The 24,569-nt window shown below is 41.7% G+C and overlaps 2 long non-coding RNA genes across 4 annotated transcripts in view; one reads left to right on the top strand and one right to left on the bottom strand.

Moving 5' to 3' along the window:
• Positions 1 to 219: 219 nt before the first annotated feature.
• The window catches only part of LOC129736219 (uncharacterized), a 38,494-nt gene continuing 14,144 nt past the window's right edge, over positions 220 to 24,569 (top strand). Inside the window, exon 1 of the long non-coding RNA XR_008732528.1 lies at positions 220 to 1,240. This is a non-coding gene — a long non-coding RNA (uncharacterized LOC129736219). The remainder of the gene's footprint in view (positions 1,241 to 24,569) is intronic.
• Positions 1,239 to 23,213, bottom strand: LOC114015701 (uncharacterized). Of its 3 annotated transcripts, XR_008732527.1 has the most exons (5): positions 22,874 to 23,213; positions 19,572 to 19,685; positions 6,719 to 6,833; positions 4,504 to 4,566; positions 1,239 to 3,978 (listed from the first exon to the last, which is right to left on the bottom strand). It is a non-coding gene; the product is annotated as an uncharacterized LOC114015701 (long non-coding RNA). The 3 variants fall into 3 exon arrangements; XR_008732525.1 differs by lacking the exon at positions 19,572 to 19,685 and having other exon boundaries at positions 22,874 to 23,184; XR_008732526.1 differs by lacking the exons at positions 4,504 to 4,566; positions 19,572 to 19,685 and having other exon boundaries at positions 22,874 to 23,188.

Genomic DNA, 24,569 nt, shown 5'->3' with positions numbered 1-24,569 from the left:
GCAAGAGGATTTATGGAGAAAAGGAGGCAATCACAGGAAAAGTAGTGGTGTATAATGGGAAAATGAGCAATGGAAGCATGAAGAAAGGAATAACTATAAAGGTATCACAAAGCAGGGCCTCTACATCAAGTGATGGACTTCTAGATGTCACAATTAAGGCAGGTGAACCTCACCTAAATATGTGAAAATAACTTTTTTTTGAAAGTTTAGGGGGTGTACCAGTAATATAAATATTTTGTAGAAAATACAGAATATCATGATTTTTACAAAGGTTGGGATGTGCTACATTTTACTTTGTAAAAAATGCCAAAGTAAAACAAACTACATTGAGCTGTTGTGTAGCAATTGGAAAAAGAAAACACGTTTTACAACACAGGCAGGAAAGAACAGTCTTATGTGTGCTATGACTTACAAATCTGTGGAAGCTATTGTGACCAGTGTCCAGCCCTTGCTTTGTACATCACTCAGTGTGAAGGGTGATGTCACAGAAGGATTAGGTCTAATCCCGAACAAGAAAGCCATGTGATGACTCAACAAGGAGCAGAAAAGAGGGAGCCAAATCAGCTTAAAGTCAGGTTTTATGGATTTAGTTGGAATCAGCATTTTGCATGTGTGGTCATGTTTTGCACATAGCAACACACTCAGCTCCTGATGATAGTCTATGACTTTCCTGTTCCTGCCTCCCATTTTGGCAGGCTGCTGGCCCAGTCTGGCTGCCACTAACATGCCACCAACACAAAACAGGAGACCATGCTCCAGGATCAATACTAGGGAAATTTTAACTAACGGTGGAGCTCTTTGCGCTGAATACGTCTCACATTGCATTGCTCAGTGCAAATAGCCAATAGATAGGTAAGGGCAGGCCTTCAGCTGTCATGTAGTAAAAAATATGGCTGCTAGATAAATCAACTTTAATTCTCAAGTTCTGTTGGTAGCCTTTGAATCTTCTGTCTAGCAAAGCACAGGTGTAGTTTTAAGTGACCAAACTTGCTAAATGGTTGGTGTGGTTCACCTACTGGTTCCCCTAACCCCAGTGCTCTACTGAACCCAGCTGAATGGTAGGAAGAGGACAGGGCTTTCTCGAGAGGATAGCTCTGCAATTTGTGTAGAAGATCTCAATGAGCCATGGAGCATCTTTGCCACAAGCCCTTTAGTCAGACTGTCAGTCCCTGGGAATCAGCTAGGCATAAGGTGCTCAGGGCACTGCTGGATCAAGCATTACCTGAATCAGAAGCAAAAGGTGAGTGATTTGAGTGTTATCTGAAGTGGTCACTGCCAAGTGGGCCTATTCTCATGACTAATACTGAAGAAATCTTGCTTCTATTGAAAGGAAAGCAAACCATTTAATTTAACTTTTATTGGAAAAGCACCAGAATCCTGTTTGGGGAGCTAACAAGTTGGAGATTACTTTGCAGCTCATCATGGCTTTGATAGATATTCCCTTATTTATTTATTTTGGAAAGTATTACAGAAGCGAGTGATAACTGTTGCAGAGATGATTTGGTTTCTGTTTCAGGGAGGTACCATCTAAAAGCTTTCTTTAGGTTTTAAGCAGATAAAGAAATGGGGACTCCGGTGATGCATACCAGTGTAATGTTTCTTTACTCACACTGTTGGTTTTAGTCTCAAAAACAATTACCTCATTGAAAGGTGCCATTTAGGCAAAGCAGACTTTTAAGACTTGCAGCTTTATTTCAAAAGTTAGCTAGGCAGTGTGGGGCTGCTATAAAAGCTCTGTTTTGGAGCTGCCAATTTAAAACTTTAAACAGGAGGACCAAATATGCCCCAGATGTGAGTCCCCTAACGTGGATGTGAGAGTTGGAATGAATTTGTTCTGTTATTTTCAATGTTAGTTACTCTATTTTTAAATTACTTTTGCCAGGCTTGGAGGTGCAAGAAGTACATGCTAGATAGTACAGGAAGGATATTCTGACACGTGGAATAAAAATGAAAAAAACAGTATTTCCCACTTAGAAAGTATGCAATTACACGGTATTTCACAGTTAAACAATTGTGTAAACTGGCAGAAATGTAGATACAGAAATCGATGACAATGGTTATCTTACAACTCTTTGTCACCTTTGCGCAACAGCTTTGACTTCCCAGTCACTTCCCAGTGTGCAGTTGTCAATCCAACAGTCAAAACCACATCCCAGCTGGAACAGTTTTGCATAGAGATGCTATAGGTCTCAGCATGAGGACGTGAGGGAATCCCAGCACCCTGGGCACGTGGGGAGGAACCTGCGCTATCCTCGTGTTTTCCCCTGACAGAGGGTAATAGATACAGTCAGTCTGGTGACTGGTGGTCCTTTCCTCACTATGGAAGGTGTTCTGGCAGGGCGGTCTCCTTTCTCTCTTCTCTATCCAGTTGCAGATTTCTTCTTGCCTCATCATGAGTTTCTGGATTTTGGGAGGAGACAGCTTGAATATTCATCAGGAATTGGTAAATTGCTGTGACAGCATCTCATAATCTCTGCTATAAAGCCTTAGGTTATTGAACCACTGTCTCCTATTCAAGTATGGAGGACAAAAGCTGAAAAACACTCCAACATCATGTGTTTCTGAGAATGATGTGGAAGAGATTTTGGAGCACTGACAGTAAAAAAAAATAATTAAAAAAAATAAAATCAAAACAAGGGCATATCTGCAAAAGGACTTGGGGTTGATCCAATAAGGAGTTGAGGAAGTTCTGGAGAAACTTGGGTATAGCTGAGTGTAATTATGATCCCCAAATCCCCTGCTCAGCTGCATCTAACCCAGTATAGATACCTAAACTCACCAGGGGCCTTTTTCTTTGATGTTAAACATTACTATAATAAGAATTCAGTTCTGTGCAGCCCATCTCAGATTGCCCCAGTACGTGAAGCTCAGCAGCTGGTTCAACACTTGATCAAGTTTCAGAAACAGGAATTTTCCCTTAAGTCTCTCTTTAACTTGTAAAATATTCTCAGAACATTCCTAGCAAACATGGACAACAGTGTGTTGCTTGAAAAATACAGTTATACTTTTTTTTTTTAAGGGAACAGAAAGGAATTTTTTAATTTCTTCATAATACGATAAGAAAGCATTTCTAATACTTGCAAAAGTTGTGAAATTTAGTCTCTAGGCCTTCCTTGGCTAGAATGAGAAAGTTCAAAGTCAAATTTTTCATTTTTTGATTGAGTATCAAAACTCTTCAGATGCAGGTTTTTTTTTTTTGGTTTTTACTGCATCTTCTTGAGTTGAAGCTGGAATATGTCAGATGAGAAAAAAACCCCTAACAAAATCAAAAAAAGGGGACAATAGGGGACTCCATCCTAAAAATCAGGAGCTATAAAATAAACATCACAGGGAGAAGAAAGATATCTTGATTCTGTTTATAATTTCCAGGAATGTTTGTCCACTTTATCCAGCAACTATTTAATATCAAAACAGGAGGAGAAAAAGGTTTGAATTCCCACTGGCTGAAGAGGAAAATGAAACTGGATGCTCATACATCTGGGATAAATACCTTTGTGTTGGGTTTGCATAGCAAGGTTTTGGTAGAGGGGGGGCTACAGGGGTGGCTTCTTTAAGAAGCTGATAGAAGCTTCCCCTGTGTCCAGTACAGCAAATGCCAGCCAGGTCCAAGGTGGACCCGCTGCTGGCCAAGGCCATCAGCAGTGGCGGTAACACCTCTATGATAACATATTTAAGAAGGGGGGAAAAAATGGCTGGGCAGGATTGTCTGGAGTAGAGGAGTGAGAATATGTGAGATGAACAGCCCCTGCAGACCCCCAGGCCAGTGCAGAAGGAGGCAGGAGGTGCTCCAGGCACCAGAGAAGAGATTCCCCTGCAGCCCATGGTGAAGCAGGCTATGCCTCTGCAGCCCATGGAGGTTAATGGTGGAGCAGACATCCAGCTGCAGCCCATGGAGGACCCCATGCCAGACTAGGGGGTTGTCTGAAGGAGGCTGTGACCCCGTGGGCAGCCCACACTGGAGCAGGCTCCTGGCAGGACCTGTGGAGAGGAGCCAGAGCTGGAGCAGGTTTGCTGGCAGGGCATGTGACCCCATGGGGGACCCATGCTGGAGCAGTCTGTTCCTGAAGGATGGTACTCTGGGAGGTGGGGGGGGGGGGGGGAGGGGAGGGGAACCCATGCTGGAGCAGTGGAAGAGTGTGAGGAGTCCTCCTCCTGAGGAGGCAGGAGCAGCAGAGACTGCAACCTCCCTTCCCCTGTGCCACTTGAGGGGAGAAGACAGAGAAATCAGCAGTGAAGTTGAGCCTGGGAAGAAGGGAGGGGTGGGAAGAAGGTGTTTTAAGTTTCGGTTTGATATGTCATTATCCTACAGTGATCTGATTGGTAACAAATTAAACTGATTTCCCCAAGCTGAGTCTGTTTTGCCTGTCACAGTAGCCAGTGAACGAGCTCCCTGCCCTTATCTCAACCCATCAGCCTTTTGTCACATTTTTCTGCCCCTGCTGAGGATGGAGGAGTGATAGAGTGGCTTGGTGAGCAGCTGGCATCCAGACAGGGTCAACACACCATAACCTTAAAATCCAGGCTTGGACATTCCAAAGCTTTATTCCTGGTGGCCCTTCCAGTAGGCTGTGGATAAGGAGATACAACAAAATCCATTAGCATGTTATAACACACCATATCTTACATAACCAAAATTGTAAGTAGGAGAATTCATGGTTTAGAGTGACTTTAATACTTATCACATCAGACAATTTGGGTACAAAAACTTTTGCCCTAGGATTGACTGAGTCAAAGCAATTAAAATGTATAACTCCATTTTTTCTTCCATTAGCCTCTCCAGTAAAGTGCTACCCTTGCTCATGGTATAAGATTGGGATCACAGTTCAATTGGTGCTAGATTAAGCTGTTCCAGAAACACATCACAGGAAAGACCAAAACCTCAGGATTAATTTCCAATGACTCTGTTGCAGCACTATCAAAACTGGCTGCAACAAGGTTTTTACCACCCCATACCAGGCTGACTTCAATAAGTAGTTCCCGTGCCTTTTCCCAGCACGGCCACCAATCCCCCACAAGGTTTCAAAAGTTCATCTACTGTCCATGCTGTTTCTTCATCCTCTTCAGGCCAGTCCACCCTTGTCTCTCCAACATCCAGGGTGCTCACGCATGCTCACACTCTCTCTCTCCTCCCTCTGCTTCTTCCAGGTCTCTCTTCATCCAGTCTTCATCAAGTCCTCCTCTTCCATACCCCTTAAAGCTATTTAACTACTTTGCAGGAACCAGCCACAGCTGCACGTTATCTATGTCAGCCAACCCACCGCCCCCAAGCCAGCCCACAGCTGTATGTGATCAATGTTAATTAACCTGCCTTCATTCCTCTATAATTCCTCTACATGACTCTGTTTCTAGGATCAAAAGATCACCTTGCCATTTCATACAGTCTGTCTCTTACTTCATTTTTGCCTTAACATTCATTGCTAGATCTCTCAGGTCAAAACACTTAGATGCCCTGAGCTATTCTTTCTGATATCCTGCATCACAGTCATCCCCATAATGCCCCCGGCTGTGCCTGATATCTGCAGCTTCTTGCTCACCTAGATGTAGTGAGCATCCTTCACATCCTGGAGAAAGGATGCCTACCTCTGCTGTTCCCAGCTAACCTGGAGGATAGATCTGTAGAATAGACCAGAAAAGGAGAAGCCAGCCCCTTCTGGTAACTCTGGAGAAGACTTCAAAGCAGTTTCATGCTTCAGTGCAAAGTGGTTAGCATAATCTTGTAGGCACGCATTATACATAGTGTGCTCACACCCACTGCACAGGGCTTTTCAAGTGTGAGAGAGGGATAGAGAACATGCCCTTTAGGAAACCTGATTATGCTTATAAATTAGATTGACTTTGAATGGCTCAGTCCATGTCAGCTCTAGGGATGCACAAAACTACAGTTTCAGTTGTCCATGGAAACTGCATTAAAAAGAAGCTACATCAGACATTAATGTACATTTCATTCTTGGACAAAGGCATACAAGTCTATGAACACCTATTTATGAACTAGTTCCAGTTCCCAGCCAGAAGTCATTGGTTTTAGAGTCATGATGTGACCGAAAACTTCTGAGATTCAGTTTTGTGTGGTATTGCTAAGACAGGAGTTTTGGAATTGCCATGCATTTCTTTCCAATTTTACTTTTCTTTCTTTGGTCAGAAAAATGTAATGAAGATGTAACCAAAAGTAGAACTGTAACTGCCCTGTAATTATTATCAAATAATAGCAAGAAACTTTATTTTGTTATATGAGTCTATTTATAATTACAATATAATTACTCTTGTATAAATCAGGACTAAGTATATTTTAATTGTAAGTTGTTTTCTGAATTTAAAATCAATCTTGGAGCTGACAGATGTATACTTAAACACTAACTCTGACTATTTCAGCAACAAATAGGAATAGATGTGTAATTAAACAGTATATGGGAAAGTGTAGAGGGTCTTTTTATACTCAAGTAACTACATAATTAAAAAAATGTATGGTATTTACTAATTACGTTCTGTGTTTCTTAAAGAATAATTAATGACACTTTTACTTTGTGAACTATTTATTTCCATCCATATGTTTTCCTTGTCATCATATCTATTCTGGATGACAAATTTGTATGTAGAATTTTTTTTATGTAAAGAAAGTGATTTGAATGAGCTTTCAGGTTTTTATTTACAAATAATAACAATAAAATAACAATAGAAATTAAGCTTTTATATACAACACCTTCACCTCAAATATACATACCTTCCTCTGCTCTCAGAGTCCTGCCTAGGTTGATTGCTGATGAGTGAAGTCTGCTGTGTCCAGGATCTCCAAATCCAGTTTCTTTGAGGATGACCTAAGGAAGGGGAGGGCTCATCTGGAGGCAGAGCTTGATGAGAAGGCAGTACTGCCTCATGGCAGTCAGCAGGGGGGTAATAAATGGGTTATGAATTAACAGCACCGTTCAGGAGATGGGAACCAGCGTGGGAATACCGAGCTGAGGGTGTGGAGCTCAGGGGCTGCAGGAGAAGAAATAGGAACTGGGGATAGAGGTGGAACTTAAGGTCTGGGGAAATACTTGGTAAAGGGTTTGGAAAAGAGCGGTGACAGATGGGAAAGGAGGGCTGGGGTTCAAAAAGGATTAGGAAGGCCTTATTTCTCTAGTTTGGAGTTTGAGGGTTGTAAGGACTGCCTCTGGAGGAACAGGGAGATTGGGTTAGTGAAAAGTATGGGAAAATAATTGTCAGAGTTGAAGTAAATCTAAGCAAGGAATGCTGGGGGCAAGACGAGTGGCTTTGGAATGGGAGGAAGGTGCTCTGGAATGGCAGAGACCTTAGTAAAGGACAATGTAGGAGGCAACCCTTGATACAGAAGTTGTTCAGAGGAGTTTTTAGGCAAGATGGACTGAGGGATTTGAGACCGAGGACAGAAGGGCCTGAGGACAGTCGAGTGTGAGGTGGAGGTTAGTGTTAGCAGTGTGGGGAATATTTTTATCTGGACCCTGCCAAATACTTTGATCTGGGCCCTGAAGTTAGAGCAGAGGCACACACATGGAGAACTGCCTCCTTGGCCCCATGCGAAGAACAGCCCTTCCCTTATTCTCTGTTCGTAGCAATTACAATAGTCCTGCTTGGACTAAGTAACCCAGAGAATACCCCTAAAGTCATGAATGACATGAATTCTGAGTGATCTGGGGAATTATTGTGCCGTATGAAAATTCTGTACATGACTGATGATTTGAGAGACTGAAACTTAGTGTTACTGAACTTGTTCCACACAGCAAGAGTACCTAATAAATCAAAGTTTAAAACCAGAGACTCTTCCACACAATGACATACATCAGTTTCATCTTAGCTGTTTCCTTAAATACCTCTGTTCTGTAGGAAATTGGTCCTAAATCCTTCTGTCAGATCCCAGATCCTTCAGTAGATGGCCAGATAATCCTACTCTCCATATGCTACGAGCACTGAATTTACATAATTTCATGTCAGCACACATTAGTGCTCACTTTAGCTTTAGTTTGCTTTTCTTTTTGGCTAGGGCAACACTGAGTTCACTTGAAGTCCTGTCCATAATGCACAGTTATTTACAAACCACTTGATACAGAAGTCACAGCACATATTTGTGTTGGCTGATAATCCTGTGTCAATGATGGATGAAGATCAGGTGTCGTTTCTGATTCTTTTGAATTTGTCAGCTGCCTCCAGTACTGTTGACCATGAACTGACCTGTGCTCTGGCAGTCTGGAAGCAAGGACAAATGGGATGAGTAGTGGAGCTCAGAGTTATGTGCAGCTTTGAGCCCTGGAGCATGTTGGCAGTGGGTTGAGGCAAGCATCTCCTCTACGTTAAAAAACTCCAGCTGATTCTTCGTTTCACACCATTTTTGTTAATGTATTTACCTACTAACATTTTAATAATGCAGCTTTAGCACTTCTCTAGGTCTCTACTTGCTTGTCTCATAAATTTAAAAAAAATGCTGTAAGCTTATACAAAATGTTTTCTACAAATATTTTCCCCCACAGTCTTTTGCCTTCAGCTCATACTTCCTCCAACTGCCTCAAAAAATAGGTGAAAAAAGCTGTACTCCATATAGCATGCTCAAAAATGCCACCCACCTCTCCACTCAACAAGCAGCCAAACAACCCTGTCTCTGTTGGACCTGGGGTATGGGGCAGGTTTTATAATCAAAGGTGGAGGCAATTCTGCTAGATAGCTCCTCTTATCCTTGTTGGCTCCATTACCCGTATCTCTAGTGTTCTCAGCTGTGAGAAGTTGTAGCATACTAATTTCCTCCATTCAGTCCAAATTTGGGTTATATACAACTTCAGGGGTCTCTTTTATACTATATATTCCAATTCAAATGACAGAGGGAGGTGAGAAGAGAAGCGTAGGCTTTTCTGCCTCCGCTGTGTGGGGCAGCAGAGACATAACTCGAGTTGCCTCTAGGTTGCAGACCCAAAATCAGCAGTCTGAAGTCCTCCTGGAAACAGTTGCCAACCACTCAGACGTGGGTTTGATCACTGCCGGTGTGTACAGCTCTTCTCAGGAAGTCTGCATGAGCCATCAGATGGAGCCACTAGGTGATCCCAGCATCTAGGGACACCTACAGAATGTTTCATCCCAAGGTGAGGAAGACATGGATGGCATCAATGGCACAGTCTCAAGGGAGCCAACTTCTTGATCCAATTCCTGTGGCAAAGCATGTTATGCCATGTCAGCTCAGCCATGGGAGGAGTCCATGTTTTAACTACTGGTCAGGTGCAAGTATGAGATATTAGATACAAGCTCCTCTACCTTTTATTTTCTGGCCTCCTAGATAGTCAGAGTGGTAGGTAATTAGGTGGGGACATAATTTAATGATTAATAGCAAATGCCAAGCAGTGCAACACAGGCACCTTGGGTAAGGACTGTGAGGACAGCAAGTTTTGCCTTTTACAAAGGGGTGCAGTAGGGGGATTTTATTTTTTTTTTTTAAAGATTCAGTTGCATGTCAGCATAGCTCTGTGGTTAAACATTGCCTATGAAATCCTACATCAGTAAGACACAGTTAAATCCTTGTCATCTACCAAGAGAAATGAGACATTCCATCATGACTTGCATACATTATATTAATTTTGTTAGTTCTTTGCTGGAGAGCGGAAAAAGAACAAATAATAAGATGGTTGATTACACAATCCTGACATTTGTCCACTTGCTGTTGCTTTTTTTGCCCCCTCTTTAGCCAAGAAAGACATGAGCATCAGGCAGCAGATGGATTTCCCTGAGGGACCTGAACTAGTGCCATGCCACAGCCAACAGCTTCAGCCACTTGGAAAAAGTGCTGTGATGCATCTTCCAAAAACTGTTGCCAGGGCTTCATAATATTTGATAATTAGACCAGGGTTGTTTACTGTATGGTAGCAGCTACACTCAGTACAGACTTGTTCCTTTATTATGCACTGGTTCAATCTGTTTGTGTAACACTTTACATGTGGTGATAATGTCAGTAAAACATCAGCTGTAGTGTACTCCTATTTACTAAACTCTGAATGTCTCTGTTTTGCTTTTTCCAGACTCCTGACGATAGATGGATTTCAACTGTCTTTAGTTTTAAAAGAAAGAAAACCACTATGTGTAATTGATTACTGTGAGATCGGTCTATTATCCTACCTCAAATCTGTCCCGTAATCTTATAATACTTCACCCCAGCCTTTGTTCATCGCCACCCTCAGCCGCCTTCTCCATCAGCTGTTAGTCAGCACCTCCATGTTTCTTCTCTGAGACATCTACCCAAGGTGCCAGAGGCAGGTGCAGGAGACAGGCACAGCTGCTCATGATAGTTTTAACATGAATGCCATGTTTTCCAATTGTAAACTATTACCATCATTTGTTTTCCTTAGTGAAATGAAAACAACCAAAAAAGCGAATCTGTTTGTGTTCCCATAAACTAGTACCCAACTATTTTTAAACCTAATTTTTACTTACAGATTTCATTGTAAGGCTTCAGTTGACTGGGTTCTTTTCATTTAGTTTTCTTTTTCATTATCCTATAATCCTCTGTGGCTTGATACAACAGGGATTGAGTTTCATTTATGTAGACAAATCATACAAGGAACATTACCACAGCAACTAAGATCCTGATTTATAAGACAAAACGTAGCTCCCCCCTCTATTCAGACAGGATTTACAGGTATTTTGCTAATCATACATCCAGAGTTCCTTTGATTTCTGAATGAAGCGCTGCCTATATTAACAGTGCTGTCACCTTGACTGGTACAAATTCACCCAGCTGTTTCATGTCAGTTAAAGGGTTGGCTTTTCATTTTCAAAGTTTCCTGCTCTCATCTTCCTTTGCTCTGAGCCAAAGCACTTCCCTAGAAGTGATTACATTAAATTTAATATTTGCTGAAAATCCCGCAATACTGAAGGGTCAGTATAACTGTCCCTTTGATTTTCTTCCTGCGTAACAGCCAGGTAGTACCTTTTCCCTGAGAAATAATGGGTATAAGGATCTTGCTCTGGGATGAATTTTTATCATCACTTTGCTGGGTTTTTATTTCTGAAGTATGGTATTCCATGTTACTACACAGCCAGGCAAGAAAAAAATCCCCTCCGAAACACAGACGTTAGCCTAGGACAACCAGTGGAATCCCTGCACAGCTTCAGATTTTCTGTCATGCAGGTCAGTCCACACAGTCTGTCAGGTTCCTGAACTACAAAGCAGTGTTAATACTTTCCACCTTTGTAGACCATTTTTAGATTATGAAACATTCAAATGTCTTTTCCGAGAGTAATGGTGGCAAGGGTAGGAATGATATGAGTTCTTGTGCTGGCAGCCTGTGTGGTTATCCCTACCACAGCAGGGAAATGAACCCACACTGTGGCTTGATTAAGCTGCGTGCAAATCCAGGAGGTGTTGGACAGTTTGGGTAGTGTTTTGTGTTTAAGCAGTTATTGCCATATCCTCCAGGGAATAGGTGGTGAGCAGGCTGGTGTAGCTTTAGCAGTAATATGTCCTGAAGCTTGAAACTCCCCGAGGAACTTAAAAAGTCTTCTTGTCTCAGAAGTACCAAATAAGTTCTCAAATGAAGACTACAGTCTAGCCTCACTTACATGCAAAAAGCCTATTTTTAGCTCTTAAAGACAACCAAAGTCACAGAGACCCTGCCTTTTTCACTGGAATGTGAAATTCTAAGAGTTTACTGAAATGAACCTCTCAGCTCCAAAACTTTCTTCTGGTTTGAGGCACTTCCCATTAAAAAACTAGCAAGAAAGATTACAAAAGGAAACTCCTCTGTAAAGGGGGGGGGGGGGGGGGGGGGGGGGCCAGGGAGAAAAAGCCCCAGCTGCAAATGAGTTGCACGTATTGCATTTGCCATATAAGCAGAACTCAGCTGATAGCAAAGACATGTTATAAATCCAGTTACTTTGTGAGACTGCACCAGCTGAAAGTGTGCAGCATTGCTAGGAGCAGGCAAGAGGGTCTTGGGGATGAAGGGTCCCTGCCCTTGAACACACAGAGAACTGTATTTTCTACACTATGGGAAAAAGAGAGATTGTGCCATCCATGATCTCCCTTACCAACATAAGAGCACCTGCTCCAGCTTGATTAATAATAGGCTCTATCTTATGATTATCCTATATAAATATAGGTGTAACCTCATCGAGTCCAGACTTATGTGCAGTGTGGTGAGCATAGGCTTAGCAAATGTGAAGTGAGAGCCAAGCCTCTGCAGACCTACAGTGTACGCAGGGCAGGGTGCTGTGTCAGCCCGCCCTTGATGGTACTGCCCACCTGCCTTTGTGCTGGTGCCTTTTAATGGTGGAAAGCTGATTCCTGCAACAAGAGTCCTGGGTGTTCTGTCATGTGGACAATAAGCTTTTCTGGTGCTCATGTAACAGTACCTGTCTGTAGTCTGAGCCATAGGTGTCTTACAGACACACAGACTGCACCATGCGCTGGCTGGCTGATGGCCAGGGTAGTCAAAGTGGCTTTCTGGTATGGGAGTAGTAAGACAGATTGATAAAAGCTGGATGAATATTTCCTGTCGATTAGCTATATCGTCTTTGAAAATAGAGGCTGGACCTGTCTTTAAAACACATGAACGTGGAGAACATCTTGTTGAGAATACAGCGGTTTAAAAGGGACTAAGACTAATTTTTTTCACTCTTTTTTTGCTGTTTGAACTTTTACAATCCCTGCAGGGTCTTCCTATGCAACAGAAATCTTACAACTGCAACAATGTAGGACCAGCAATACAGAGCCTAATAAATTCAATTGAAGGTACGCTTTGGTTTCATTAGCTACAGAGAATAAGTGTAAAAAAAGAAAGGACTAAGGTTACCATCAAGGCTGAGAGTATAGTTACATAATATGAAAAGTTTTTGTTTGGTTGTTCATTAGTTGTTAACTAACACATCTGTAAGCCTGTACTTGCTGATAATTTAGGCCATGGTCATGTGAATTCACTTTAAAAACACTGTGTTTCAGTTAAAGGATCTCCTAATGTCCAACAACATGGTATTTCCAAGAATAGGTGAGTGTGCTAATCTACTATCCTCAGTCCACCTGGAACAGGCCGGTTGCTGGTTAAACACACAGCGAGGACTAATCAATAAAGAACTGTAACTTTGATCTAGTTGGTGCTGTTTCTGGTTGCACTAAAGTAATGCTCTTAATGGAACATGGTTGTCTTGCCTTTTCAGTGTCAAATCCTGTGTTTCAAATAGTCGTTTATTAAAAACATTATGAAATAGCAAGAAGTTGCTTTTGTTTGCTCTCTTCGAGCAGTCCAATAGCAGCTTGCTCGTGCTTTTCTTAGTGGTTTAAGGTTTTGGTTAGAGTTTTTTCCATGTGACCCAGAAGTCACTCTTTGATCTTTGTCAATAGCAAATGGCATGATTTCCGAAAGGGACAGTTTACATCTATCTTATAATGTTAAATAGGGCAAGTCAGTGCCCCAGTGTCACAAGGTACGATTGCTGAATTCTCTAGGGCTGAGTCCTGGCTTTAGCTGACATTAGAGGAAGCGAAGCAGGAATACCACCGGGAATCTGTGTGCTGTCAGTCTGCTTTGACCTTACCTCATAGATGTGTATTTTATTTTCCTGCAGCGCAATCAAACATGCCTGCTCACTAGCTCTGAACGCCCTCTGATTGCAGCTGTCTAAATGTTTTTTTAAAAATTGCAAGCGACTGCACCCCTCACAGCACCGTAACTCTCAGTGCTCCCTCATCGACAAGTATTTCAGTTACCTCTTCACAGTCCTTTGCAATACCCATTGAAACAAAGGAATCCTTCACTCGCTTTAAGCTACCTGCTGTAAAGGATGCTAAGGTGTCCCAGAGTTTCCTGGACAATGTCTGCCGTTGCAAGCTGAAATGTCACTGAATTTGAGGATGGAAGCAGAAATTCACCCTTCCTTGCCAGGATCAATTGTAGTTTGTGTTGACAGAATTTATACGCTTGCTAATCCTTTCCTTCTGGTGTTTCTGCAGTTCGGGGTAGGCCATACTCTCTCCATTAAAAGCAAAAATTATAAGGCTGCCATCAATGCCTTTCTATACTTCTCACCGCTCTCCTCTCCTGCTCGGCACATGCTGTAGATGTGAACAGATTCTACAGGCAGCTTCAGCTATGCGAGCTGGCGTACGACAGGTGGCTCTACCAAGCTTTCTTGTCCCCTCCAGATCTAGTCTCCGGCTCACCTAGACCATGGTCCTGGGTGGAGCATACCAGAAAGCCTTGTCCACAAAAGAAAAATCAGCTATGGGTAGGGACAGGAGGGGGAAAGGGAGAGGAAAAAAGTTGATTCTGGTTTCTGCTTTCCCTACTGCTAATGTGTTTCTTCTGGTGACTCTCACCTGTAAAATGGTGCCAGAGGAATTCTCAGGAAACTTAGAGAAAGTGTTTTCCCCTCTTATCTCTCTCGGCTGGTAGGTAACCTAGCTGTAGCAGGAAGGACGTGGAACAGTTTAGCAGGGAGGTCTCTGAGCTGTGCCCACCGGTACTGCAGGCACAGCCGGCTGTCCGTGGAGGACACGCTTCTGTGATGGTTAGTGACTAATGGAAGGCACAGAAGGGACGTACACAGGGGCAGGGTATGCTGTGGGGAGGGCAGAGAGGCAGAAGGTCATGGATGATCAGTCTGCTGGAAGAGAAGCTGACTTCTGAGCAGCTAAGGACGTTGATTAAAATGCTGATTTGCAGTTTAAAACACAGCTCAAGATCTGATGTACATACTGGCCTGAGATTTTGGTTGGTGCCACCCTCATGCCTCTGCCAGTCATTCTTGGAGTGGGCCACCATTCTGGAAGTGCTTATCAATTCACAAGAGAGCCAATGCTTGACACAAATCTTCAAGTGCATGTGCTTTTGGCGCCTCTTTAGGCATTGTTTTATTTTCATCCTAGTCATCATCAATTATCTTCTCATCAAGGCCAATTAAAGCAGTCAAAGGTGAAGGACAGAAAAGTGGGATAATGGCAATGGTTAGCAGAGTGGTTAGCTAACTCTAAATGCTTTATGGCAAATTTCCAAAGTGGTGGGTAAGGTAGCAACAGATTTTTAGCACACAAAAACACGGTCACTGTGTTTTACAGTAGAATAACAGGGTGTTACCATGTTATTACAGAACTTGGGCAACTGTTTGGTCCCCAGACCAAAACATTTCTGAGCATCCACAGGAGCAACTTCTGGGCATAGGCCCATGCAAACTTTGTGTTCTGATTTGAAAGTCGTAATTGATTTTAGATTTTGCTGGGGTTGTATGGTACTTGTGAGTAAGCCTTACAAAAATTAATCATTGGCAATCAGTCAAAATGGAGTGGAATCTCAGGCCTTCCTCAGCAGAGGTGAATTTTACACCTACCCCTTTCTAGTTAGTAAATTCACAGTCTTCTTCGGTACCCCTTAAGTTTTCCTCTTGTGTTTTCATTGACAGGTTCTAGTTCATTTCATAATCACAAGTGTTGATTAAATCAGGCCCCCAAAACCACTAGGAACTTAAAGATGCACTTTTTTTTTTTTTTTTTTTTTAAAAAAAGAATTCTATTTTCTTAAATTAGTCTAAATAATAGGAAAGCACAGGGGTATCCTACCTATTAAAAAAAAAATGGAATCCTACCTAAATATATAATAAATCCTATCTAAAAAAAAAAAGGAAAATATACAGTATTTACACTGGAGCTCTGGTCAACAAATAAAGATGAAACTGACATATTTATTTGCACAGAGCTGATCATATCATATCAAAATTCTTACAAATTTAGATGTAATATAAGCTGCCCAGGTCGTCATGTGTTTATATGGAAAAAATTGTTCTACACTAAAATCGAGCAAAAAACTTGCAAAACACTGAGAAGAGCTCAGTAAGGTGACAAGTACATCCTTACATTAGAGCATTTCTAAGGAATGATAGTCAAAACATTGGTATCTATGGTGCTGAGAAGATCAAAATAAACAGCATACCTGTAACAGCAAATATGCTACTACACAATCGCTAATCTAATCTAATCAGTAATTTTACAATCAGGAAAACTCCTGTTTTCTTTCCTATCTTGTGTATTTTTTTATTAAAATTGACATACTTTTCTTTTTAATTTGTGTATCAGTCACCATTTTTACTGCTGAGAGTTCTATTTATCCCCAAATTAATCCAACAGGTGTCTGCATATGAAGACAGGAGACATTTTAATTCTGATGAGTTTAACAAATGTCTGTCTTTGAATAATTTCCCTAACAAACAGGTGCTGGGAGATGAACCTCCATCAAATACAGGAAAATAATCTGTGTGCCCTTTGTGCTATGGATAACACATTTAGCTTCTTGTACCTGAAAGAAGTCCCCATGGTAAACAATAATTTACTTGTTTATAAGTCACTGCTTGAAGTAATTATTGGATACGGAACCAAAATGGAAAGAAGAATATGAAAGGGAAGCTGTTAATACCTTTTATTGACAGTGTTTCAAACATTTAACCTTCATGTTGTACTTCTTTTTTTTTGCTTGTTGACCTTGTAAATATCAAACACAAATGTGTATTCTTCATGGTGGATTTTAGTTATATCATACGGACTGTCACATGCTTTTATAGCCCAGCACTTCAGATAAGATAAAAATTCTATGAGCCTTTTATAAAATTATTAAGTAAGTGGCAGGCAGACTGTTCATGCTACATTGAGATGTTTTATTCTAGTCAGATGATACTCCTTGTGCTTAATATGTTCTACTATTTGCCTGTGAACAGTCATTCAACCATAAAAGGAAAGAGGTCAAAAGTAATCTCAAAATTACCTTCATTTATGACTGAAGTACTAAGGGAATCAGACTGCAGGGGTGTGTGAGACCACTCTTCTGCTAAATGGTCCTGGTTACCAGTTATTTCTTGTGCGTAGGGAATGAACCCTTAAAAGAGTGATTTTGAAAGCATTTTCTCCTGTTAAGATCTGCAGCAAAGTCAGCGGACTCTTGCTCAAAGATGTATCAAGTCCGCCAACAGATCTAAGGGATCGGTATTGATTCCTGCATGAAGTTCTGGTTCCACTGAGGTCAACAGAAAAATCTTGCTGATCTCAGTGAGACCAAGATTTCATGGGTTATCTTTACTCATTATTAACAAGAGTACATTTCAGACAGTCTCATTAAAATAACCTGATGTTATATTACATAGAAGAATTTTCTTACTGCATGTAATAAATAACAGGAACAGAAGGGCAACAGAAAAGGCAGAGGTAATATGAAAGTGAACAGGGATAAGAGCTGAGGCTGCAGATATTAAGAGGTGGCTTTTTAAAACAAGGGTTTAATATTGGTCCTTTTATTAGTCCTTCCCACTCTTAGAGATATTAATGATCCCCAGCTTTAGAACTCAAAGAACTCATTTTCTATCCTTGCATTCTTTTCCACAATTAAGTTCAAATTTCCATGGGAAATATAAAAAGGATCAAGATTTATCTATGTAACAATTTACAAGGCCTTCATTCACCAGCAGTAGTTTCCTGTTTTGCTCTCAGATATTCACACAACATCTGAATGCCTTGCAAATGGTAATGAATTTGTGCTATAACCTCCTGGAGAATTACAGGAGAAAATTTATCTCTATTTTACAGCTGCAGAATGGAGACAGAAAGACTTTGTGATGTGCCTGAGGTCTCTCACTAGATTTTTCAAACTCTGTGTTTAAACCACAAGACTTCCTTGGCCTCTGGTTATCTTTGCTTTGGGGATTCTAGCTTATTCAAATTCTATTATTTTGAACACTTTTCTTTAGGCCATATCCATGCAAAAATGATTCTTAACCTCAAAAAATATCTGGAAAACCACTTGTCCAGAAGAAAGCTAGAGTTTTTATTGCATGTTCACTGGCTGCTGTAGCTTGTGAGGCAACACAAAGGGAGCAGAAAATAGACCCTGAAAGAGCTCAAAACTTCTTTGAAAATATAATGAATGCATAGACGTTCAGATTTAATAGATTTCCTCATCCTAATTTTGCCTGGGTTAGATGTACTAGAGGCTTTTCCAACTGCATTTAAGTTACATGGTTGTTTGCACTGTTAAAGTTACTAGCATTTTGCCACTTTTTTCTGAAGCTCTCTCCTTCATAATTAACCCTGATTTTTATATGGGCTAGTTTTATATTTAGCTTTCGTTTTATGAGGGCTGGATTGCATTGTCATGATGCCTTTCCCTCTGAATTGAATCTACATACCTCATAAATCCACCTTGATTTAAATACTGAAGAAGAACACAGCTGGCTGGTTTGTCTACAGCCTGTTTTGTAAGAAGGACAGGAACAGCAAGGTTTGCTTTGCTGCTTGGAGGAGTTAATATCTGGTAAGCTACATTCTGCAGCACTCCATGCTGCTATTGTACGGCTGCTTCCAGCTCCCAGCTGTCTTGCTAAAGGTTATCCAAGTGTGCTGTATTTCCACATAACTATCATTTGGTAACTTATTGATTTGTTTTGCAATGAATTGTATCAAGTTTTTTTAAGTTAGAGGCGGAGTTATTCCATAAATCTACTTTGCATAAACCTAGTACAATGCAGTTATACCTTTGTATAGGTGTTTATACAAAGGTAGTTTATCCTACATAAACAAAACAGAACACATTTATGAGAAAACCTGGGTATTGGGACCTCTATAATACAGAAACCTGCAGTCTGACAGAAGCAGCACACCTTATCCCTGAATGTATCAAGACCCAACACAGTCATAAAGCATCCTCCAGGCTTTCAGGGTGAGGGGTGGAATAAAAGGAAGCAAGGCGAATGAAGTTATTGGGAAGTTTGTTGGTTCAGGAAGGAGACCGATACACACTGCTGTGGATCCCTTTCCACCACTCTTGACTTGGAGAGCCACACCAAGTGGAAACCATGGGTGGACTTGGGGAAGAAGGCTGAGAGAAAAAAACATGGAGCAGAAGTCTCTCTCCCATAAAACTGTTACTGTAAGGAATATCTGGCTTTGATTTTCCTTTTACTTCACTCATTTCACATTGTGGAACTACTCCTGACTCACTGGATTTCTTACTGACTTCCTCAGGAATAAAGAAAGTTAGAGTTGGGTTCATTGTATTATGGTATGAAGCAGCCTGTCAGCGATGACACTGAAGGACAGAGTTTAGGACTTCTAGAACTTACCCTGTGGTTTTCCTAGTTTATTTAATATAAAGGATCTTGGACATCCAGAAAATGGAAAATTCCAGACAACACCAGCGTTGACTGCTGACTCTGAGCAAACTGATCTGTCTTCAAAATAGGCCCTGCTCTGAGAAGTGGTTTGGACCAAAAGGCTTCCAGACGTCCCTGCCAACCTGCGTTGTTCAGCGACTCTGTGTTCCTACTCCCTGCTCACTGTAAAAACTATAACTATGCAGAGCTACGTCCATGGCTTTCCTCATGCCCCGTTTTCCCAGCGCTTTGAATTCCAGAACCATGTGCAGCACGTCCAGGTGAGGCTGTCCACTTCTCATGCTCTACACCAGAGTTAACACACCCTGAGCGACATGGTACCGAAACTAACTGTCACCTTCTTTTGCTTCCCCCATCAATCAGAGCTGCTGCCGTCCCTCATTTTACCACCAAATCCTTGAAGTCTCACAAAAAGTGTAAGCTAATAAACCAAATCCCACCTGTAGTTACGCAGTCTGGAGGCTGCTGGTTGTCTGCACATTGTTTTCTTATGGACTTCTAGTTCTGGGAAAGGATTTCAAGGCTGCAGGTCCTTCATGAAGCCAGGTAAAGTCCTGGACAGATTATTAGTTCAGACAGGTTGTCATATAAAAGGCATAACGCTGCTAATACCAGGCCCAAGACAGCTGAAGAAGAAATACAACTGTGTTTTCATGGTGCAGAGTGAGCCAGTGCCCACTGTACAGTTAATTTGCACGAGGAGATGACTGTACAAGTGGAAATTTCATGTGTATGCTGTTCGCTGACATTTGCAGGATTTGCAATGCCAGTGGCAGTCACTGAATGGAATTGAAGCAATTTGGTTTAATAATGCAGATGTCAAAATAGTAAAACATTCAGGACAATTATATTGAGAAACTTTTGTCATCGATTTTATTTATTTTTCTTATTGTGGCATTGTTTGAACAGTGTATTTCCCACTGTTGAGAAAGATGGTAAACAGAGTAATAGAGCTGAAGCTAAATCACTCATAAATCCATCTTTCAGTAAAGTGATATGTCATTAATTCAGGCACCGGAACAAGTAACATCATTAAACATTATGGCACACTTCATCCAGTTCCTCCAAAAACTAATTTTCTTAATACTGTGTTTGCAAAGGAAATTAGTATCAATCAATCAAACATGGACATGGACCATTCTAATTATGTATTTTGCCAATATCATAAAAGCAGTATGTTTGGTGCCTTAGCAAGTGTGTATAGAAAGTATAGCAGAAATATTTTGTCTTCCTTACAGGATAATATGGCCTATTTTGTTCATATATGACTCAGAGGACTTATTGCCCTAAAGGAGCTGAAGAAGTCTGGGTAGAATGGGCTGAGAGGTGGAGAGGTAAGCCAGGGGAAGCAGATGACACCATTCCACCAAGACCTGGCCCTGGGTGCAACCACTTCTTGAGTTTCCTACGAGGCAGCGAGTTTCCACATCACTGTAGCATCGCTGGGAAATTGACACTGATCTGAAATTGTTTGGATCTGATGCTAATGAAGATGTGCAGAGATACAATTCAGGTTAACATTTCTTTTAGCACATATACAATCCTGGCACGTTCTTGAACTTGGCGGAGAGTAGAATTAGGGAGTAAATAATTGGCAATGGAAAAGCAGAGAGAAAATTCTACAGAATGATTTATATAAAATGTAGGGTTCCTTTCTAGAAATATTTTTAGCGTCAGATTTTTATGACTTAGATCAATGTTTTAGATGTTGATAAGTACTAATGATGCTGTTACTAAAGCTAAGACCTATTTTAATTTGAACTGTAGAGAGCCCAGATGTTTCAAATGGGCATTGTGCTTTGTTACATTATCAATTATTTGAAAAGTGTGTGAATATATCTATTTATCCATTTATTTACTGATTGGTCTAGTCATTGCTCTACCTAATTTCCCCCTTACTGTTTGAGAATTGTGGGAACTGTCCTAAACCACATCAACCTTTTAAGTGAGCAATCTTCTACATGCTTTTGTGAGGATTTATGGGATCTCTCTTAGGTGAAAATGAAAGTCTTCTGTAACCACTGGGAGAGTAAGGCTGTGACTTACCAGTAAACCAGTTAAACCACAGATTTGATCTGGCCTACAATTATCCATATGGTTTAAATATTACTAGAAGTAAATAAGCCCCATAGCAGAGTTTTGGCTCAAGTGCACTACCTGGGATAATACCCAGGAGCCGTTTGTGGGACAGTATGGGCAGAGACCATTCTTTGCATGGGTGAGGCCACACAATTTAGGGAGGTTAAGGGTTCCGAGCTGCATCCCGTGAGCTGGGCTGGGCTGTTTGCTCTCAGCCTGGCACTGCATTGCTCCCAGTGCATGCCTGAGCAGCACACTGACTCACAGCCATGCTGTTGAAGCAGGAGGTCAGATTGGAAGCTGTGGGGTTAAACAGTAAGGTGTGCTCAGCCACACCTGAATGTGAGTCAGGCAGAAGATGTCAGCAATAAAGAAGAGCAAATGGGCTTGATCACAGTCAATCTCAGATGTTTCTGAATCATCTGGGCACTCTGCTTCGCCAGCTCAGGGTTGCAATAGGTGTGATGGGAATGGGATGGGGTTGCATGAGCAAGCAATCCTGTTCCAGGCATGGCAATACAGTCTCCTTCTAGGGCCAACTCCCAGTAGCTAGAAAGAGAGCTAGTAGGAGTCCTTAGCTCCTGAAAGTGCTAGTAGTTCTTGTTAATCCTGCTCTGGGTGGGGTTTCCAAGGCAAGGTAGCTCTCTGGCATCTCCTTTTAGTTCCCAAGAGAAGCCACCATCTGCCACTCCCCTGCCTCAGCCCAGGGTTAACAGCAATCTTGTATTTTGTCTCTATCCTGCCCCAAACAGCTTTTAAGTTAAGGGGCCCTTTTTGTTACCACATCATGCAAATATGGGGTCTGCACATAGCAAAAGAGAGAGAGAAGTAGAAGAAAAGAAGAAAGCAAGCAAGCAGGACCTTGACTGCACTCTCTGCAAAACTTAAGAATAAGAATAATTGTCCTCACCTTACTCATATAAGAAAGCGAAGTGCTCTCTCGTGTGCACCCCTAACCCCCTCAGGGTCTTTCTTTCCCTTTTCCTGACGCCGTCACAGATTCTGCCCTCAGTCAACCATCTTTGCTGCAAGTTCCTCTAAATTGTAAGCGGGTAACCTTCCAGCTTCTGAGGGACCCCTTTGCCAGAGGAACTCCTGGGGACATCGCCCCTATTTTTTGAAACTGAGGGGCTGCTAGATGAACAGAGGACTGACTACAGATAGGATTCTTTGTTCATAGCAGAAATCCTGTTTTACCGGTAACTATTTTTAAGGAGCCTTATTACAAAATACCTGTAGTTCTACATTCACGTTCCTGTATTTTATTCTCTGTCAAAAAAGACTCCAAGTTTAGGAACACCGCGCTCTGTGTGTGTGTGTCACATTGGGAATTTGGACCTTAGCCTGCTCACCTGCTACCCTCCTTCTTAGGGATCCTGAACATACAGGCACCATTTGAACCATTTTCCTGAAATCGGTTTCACTTTTCCCTCTCTCTGTGCATGTGGCTGTTCATCACATGCTGAAACCCCACACATACCAGCCCAAAAGGACGGGTCAAGGTCTGTTGTATTGACAAGCAGAGACGGTCTCGATCGCTCAGCTTCAGCTGGCAGCCTGCACTGTCTGCACCATGTCAGTCAGCTGGCCAGCTCTCAGAAGTCCTTTAACCTATAAGTATAGAGGTGAGGCAGGGTTGAGAAGATTAAGGGATGAGACCTACCGTTTCGGTGAGGAGAGAAGCTGCCTAGAAGTACTACCAGCTGTCCTTTGGAGACCAGCAGTGCTTGTACCTGCAGTGTGTTTGGTTCTGTGATCCACTCTTCAAATTAAGTCACAGCAGGGAGAGGATGCTGGGGACATGCTGTGGGTAGCAGGAGAAGTAGTGTTACCCCAGAGTGGTCATGGCCAAATTCACCTCCTTCAGTGAGGTGGCCCTGGTGAGGTTTGTACCTGCAGACAGGTTTAACCTTCACCCACCGCACCACATGCCCTTGTTATGGGTTGGAGAACTGCAGTTTTGAGCTTTTCTTCTCCACTGGTGGGATATCACGGTCACTGGGTAATGTCTGATCCCCATGGTATCATGACCTTCCATCTCAGGGTAAGTTTTGGCCTCTGGGTTGAAAAATCACAACTGTTTTTTGACCTCTGTTTTGTTACAGTAAAGTTACATCAGCTCACCTCTACTGGCTTCTTGCACTATGCTAGGAAAAAGTTCAGCAAGAGCTGGAACTATCTCTCTGGCCTAGGTTTGAACCTTATTATAAATACAAATATCTCCCCTTTTCAGCATAGTCAGGAGAGGTAGGGTCATCTTTATACCTGATATCTCAAGCAAAGCAGTGGGTAAATATCAAAGATGTTAAGACAAGGCAAACACATCCCTTTTATGTTTGTGGGCAGCACTAATGACACAGGGTGAAATTTATCCTCTTATCAAAGGTCAACACAAGACTAGGCATTACTTCAAAGGGGCATTGATCCTACAACTGGCTCCTGGCACTGAGCTGGATATCACCAAAGTCCAAAACTTAAGAGAACAGATAGATTTTATATATCTGTGTAAAAAATAACAGAGTGGTCAGATACACACACACTTAGCAATCCGCACCAGCTATTTTGATTTTTCTGGGACAATGTATCGTTTTTTATCTTGTGTTCACATATTTTGGACAATTCTTCCTAGCCAGCTGTCCCTCCCTCCCACATAATCAGTCAAAACATCCATGCTTTTCTCAACTACACAATATTTACTCAAGCTTTGTGTTTACCAAGAGGAAGCTGACCATTCAGTGACTGTTTAGTACTGCAGATACCGCTTGGTTTGAAGGGGAAAGCAAGAGTGAAGGCACCAACAAAGCCATTCTTTCAGGTCTCGGTGATTAATAATGACAACTATCTAATGTTTTCTACCACGTTCAGCCAATGGTCAAAGATACTAAAAAGTTCTTGCAGATGGGGAAAATGTGAAAGGGAAACGGAAGCAAAGCCATTGCAAGAACAAGTTAAAAACTGGGGTCTTTTTGTTAGTGGTCACATGCATAAATGTGTCACTGCAGAGGAGGCATGGGATTTTTATACTGGAAGTGTGATCAGGCTGAGTGTGAACATATACATTGTAAATACTGTAGGAGAAGATATGGCATCTGCAGTTGTTGGTTGTTTTTTTTCTTTTGTATTTTCTTTCTGTGGTTATATTTGAGCAGGGTGTGCCAGTATTTGCAGTCTGAGGAACAGCATCAGAACGTCTAGTATTCCTGTCTACTAGCAAAAATAATGAAAACACTTCAGCTAATTCACTGTACCTTCATGTGCATTAGTCACTGGTCCCTGTGCACTCTAATTATAGATTGCCTTGACATTACAACTGCAGGGCACAAAGCAAAGACTTTACAAAAGTTGGTTTGGTATCTCTT

This window comes from Falco cherrug, chromosome 5, assembly GCF_023634085.1.
Source record: "Falco cherrug isolate bFalChe1 chromosome 5, bFalChe1.pri, whole genome shotgun sequence".
Taxonomy (NCBI): domain Eukaryota; kingdom Metazoa; phylum Chordata; class Aves; order Falconiformes; family Falconidae; genus Falco; species Falco cherrug.
This window is presented reverse-complemented; position numbering and strand designations above follow the sequence as displayed.